The following is a 4,618-nucleotide window of genomic DNA, read 5'->3' on the forward strand; positions in this document are numbered from 1 at the left end:
ACGAGGCCGTCGTTGTCCGTCCTAAGGTCGCGCTGTTGCATCCAGCAAGGGCAGCTCCGGACTGCCGCGGGCGAAACCGCCCTGCCGCCAGGCGAAACTGCGTCGCCGGCGCCTCCCACTAGTAGAAAACATGGCTTTGGTCTTGGGCAGATAAGAGCATTAGTTCCGGTCGTGTTACAAACCGGGACTAATGGAAGCATCAGTCCCGGTTCGAGAGGCTAGGCCGCCGGCCGGCCTCCGCAGGCATCAGTCCCGGTTTGGCTGGGACATTTAGTCCCGGTTCCAGCCATCCCTTTAGTCTCGGTTGGTGTCTGGAACTAAGACTAAATGTGAGGCAATTAATCCTAGTTTTAGGCGGACTAAAGTTTTGCCTATATATATGCACACACCCATCTCCTCTGTTTTTTGTCCGTGGAAGGGTGGAGGTGTGGGCTACTCTGTTTTTTGCCTGTATATGCACATGATGTGTTCGATGAAATGTCGGAGCCACACTTAAGCTTTCTCCTCTGTTCTTCCTCCAAGCTACATTTTCCCCAAGATTTGTCTAGGTTTGACGGTGCACCAACTACACAAGAGTTCTAAAAAGTTAGCAACTTTATCCTTTCATCTCTCACTGCTAGTTTAGCTCATTTCAAATGCTCTAGAAGTAGAGTGGCTTGTGAGTTTTTAGTGGAGGAGTGTATGTTGGAGTTGTTTTGATTTAGATGCACAATTTGATTTAGTTGTACGAAATATGTATGTGGCAACCGTGTGGCAGATTGTAAAACCGCCACCCGATCTCATCAACGTCCATGGAAACGATCCCGCCTGGCAGCCTAGATCGAACTGCGTCGTTCCGCTAAGTGGGATTCGATCCCTCAACCAACAGGTTCGCATGTAGGCTGAGTACCACTGGGATAATTTCATTCGCATGTGCACAAGTAGATTAGCTAAGTATTCAGGCAGTCAGAGTTCAGATGGATCCAAACCAAGATTGATGCATCTCGTACTCGCATAAATAGAAAAGCTTGGGCAACTAGATGCAGGAAGGATCGTTCTACTTGTCTCGGATGTGATGCCTATATACATGATCATTGCCTTGGATATCATCATAACTATGCGTTTTTCTATCAATTTCCCAACAGTAATTTGTTACCCAACATATGTTTTTTGTTGAAGAGAGAAGCCTCTAGTGAAAACTATGCCCCCCGGGTCTATCTTTATCATATATAAAATCCAAAAATACCTTCTTGTAATTTATTTGTCGTTCTTTTATTTTGTGTTATTGTTTATCTATCTACCATTATCAGTCTTGATCCTTGCAATTAATCGCCGAGGGGATTGACAACCTTGATCGCGTTGGGTGCAAGTATTTGTTCCTTTGTGTGTAGTCTTGTTCACAAGGTCTTGTGTGGTTCTCCTACTGGATTGATAACCTTGATTCTTAACTGAGGAAAATACTTATCTCTACTGTACTGCATCATCCTATCCTCTTTGAGGAAATCCCAATGCAGCTCACAAGTAGCATTAGGTGATATATCAGGTTAAGGATGGCCCAAGGTGTAGGTTGGTGCCAAGGCAGCCCATCGGCTGATATACAAAAGAGCAGCGGATGGGCAGGGTAACATGATGGTGGATGCAGGGGCGAAGGTAGGATTGGGCCAAGCCAGGAGTCGGTCACACTACACTGTACCTAAGGGATATGAATATTGTGTATGGGCACGTGGTCGTCACGCCGCGCGTGCATGGAGCTTGTCTTCACCCCTAGATGGATTTTCATCTGAGGCATGCAAACAAGATGAAAATGAATGACAAAAACGGGTGAGTAAATGGCTTGCCGGCATATAAAGAGCCGACCAATCAGGCAGGTAGCTAGATGGAATACAGTGTGTTGTTATTTTCTTTGAAAGTTGCTTATATGTACTATATATACAATAAGAGGAAATGTAATGTACATGGTGATTAATCGCGGATGAATTCTAATTAATGTGAGCTAGTGGATGGACATCATGTGTGTATGCCATTACATAAGAGTATATTCTTTTATTTCTTTTTGTTTGACCATGATCGGGGTGTATGTCGTCGGGTTGGTTACAACGCATTTCATTGGTCCAAAAACAATCGAGTTCTTCTTCTCTTTCTTTCACTATAAGAGGTCACCAAGGGTGCGGTCGAAATGGTGATGCAACAATGATATAGAAAGAAGTAGGGTGATTTCGGTAAAGGCGATGTGATACGTCTCCAACGTATCTATAATTTTTGATTGTTCCATGCTATTATATTACCCATTTTGGATGTTTATGGGCTTTATTTTACACATTTATATCATTTTTGGGACTAACCTACTAACCGGAGGCCCAACCCATATTGCTGTTTTTTTTGCCTATTTCAGTATTTCGAAGAAAAGGAATATCAAACGGAGTCCAAACGGAATGAAACCTTCGAGAGCGTGATTTTTGAAACGAATGTGATCCGGAGAGCTTGGAGTGCAAGTCAAGAAGCTCCCGAGGACCCCACGAGATAGGGGGCCGCGCCCCCCCCCCTGTAGGGCGCGCCCCCTGTCTCGTGGGCCCCTTGGGCGGCCACCGACGTACTTCTTCCTCCTATATATACCTACGTACTCCGAAAACATCCAGGAGCACCACGAAACACAATTTCCACTGCCGTAACCTTCTGTATCCGCGAGATCTCATCTTGGAGCCTTCGTCGACACTCTGCCGGAGGGGGAATCGACCACGGAGGGCTTCTACATCAACATCCTTGCCCCTTCAATGAGTTGTGAGTAGTTTATCACAGACCTATGGGTCCATAGTTATTAGCTAGATGGCTTCTTTTCTCTTTTTGGATCTCAATACAATGTTCTCCCCCTCTTTTGTGGAGATCTATTCGATGTAATCTCTTTTTACGGTGTGTTTGTCGAGATCCGATGAATTGTGGGTTTATGATCAGATTTATCTATGGATAATAATTGAATCTTCTCTGAATTCTTTTATGTATGATTGAGTTATCTTTGCAAGTCTCTTCGAATTATCAGTTTGGTTTGGCCTACTAGATTGGTCTTTCTTGCCATGGGAGAAGTGCTTAGCTTTGGATTCAATCTTGCGGTGTTCTTATGAAGTGACATAAAGGGTTGCAAGACACGTATTGTATTGTTGCCATCGAGGATAACAAGATGGGGTTTATATCATATTGCATGAGTTTATCCCTCTACATCATGTCATCTTGCTTAATGCGTCATTCTGTTCTTATGAACTTAATACTCTAGATGCAGGCAGGAGTCGGTCAATGTGTGGAGTAATAGTAGTAGATGCAGGCAGGAGTCGGTCTACTTGTTATGGACGTGATGCCTATATACATGATCATGCCTAGATAATCTCATAACTATGCGCTTTTCTATCAATTGCTCGACAGTAATTTGTTCACCCACTGTAATACTTATGCTATCTTGAGAGAAGCCTCTAGTGAAACCTATGGCCCCCGGGTCTATCTCTTATCATATTTGCTTTCAATCTACTTTTATTTGCATCTTTACTTTTTGCATCTATATTATAAAATACCAAAAATATATTTATATTATCATACTATCTCTATCAGATCTCACTTTCGCAAGTGGCCGTGGAGGGATTGACAACCCCTTTATTGCGTTGGTTGCGAGTTCTCAGTTTGTTTGTGTAGGTGCGTGTGACTTTTGAGGAGCCTCCTACTGGATTGATACCTTGGTTCTCAAAACTGAGGAAAATACTTACGCTACACTTGCTGCATCACCCTCTTCTCTTCGAGGAAAACCAATGCAAGCTCAAGATGTAGCAAGAAGGATTTCTGGCACCGTTGCCGGGGAGGTCTTCGCTCAAGTCAAGACATACCAAGTACCCATCACAAACTCATCTCCCTCGCATTTACATTATTTGCCATTTGCCTCTCGTTTTCCTCTCCCCCACTTCACCTTTGTCGTTTTATTCGCCCTCTCTTTCCCAATCTCCTCCTTTCTTTCCGCTTGCCTTTTTCTGTTTGCTTGTGTGTTGGATTACTTGTTGCCATGGCGCAAGATAATACCAAATTGTGTGATTTCTCAAATACCAATAATAATGATTTCCTTAGTACTCCGGTTGCTCCTCTTAATGATGTTGAGTCTTGTGAAATCAATGCTGCTTTGCTGAATCTTGTTATGAAAGATCAATTCGCCGGCCTTCCTAGTGAAGATGCCGCTACTCATCTAAACAATTTTGTTGATTTGTGTGATATGCAAAAGAAGAAAGATACGGATAACAATATTATCAAATTGAAGTTATTTCCGTTTTCACTTAGAGATCGTGCTAAAGTTTGGTTTTCGTATTTGCCTAAAAATAGTATTGATTCTTGGAACAAGTGCAAAGATGCTTTTATCTCTAAGTATTTTCCTCCCGCTAAGATCATCACTCTTAGGAACGATATTATGAATTTTAAACAACTTGATCATGAGCATGTTGCCCAATCTTGGGAAAGAATGAAATTGATGCTTCACAATTGCCCTACTCATGGTTTGAATTTATGAATGATCATACAAAAATTTTATGCCGGTTTGAACTTTGCTTCTAGAAATCTTTTAGATTCGGCCGTGGGAGGCACCTTTATGGAAATCACATTAGGAGATGCTACAAAA

Source organism: Triticum dicoccoides, chromosome 1B (genome assembly GCF_002162155.2).
Source record: "Triticum dicoccoides isolate Atlit2015 ecotype Zavitan chromosome 1B, WEW_v2.0, whole genome shotgun sequence".
NCBI lineage: Eukaryota > Viridiplantae > Streptophyta > Magnoliopsida > Poales > Poaceae > Triticum > Triticum dicoccoides.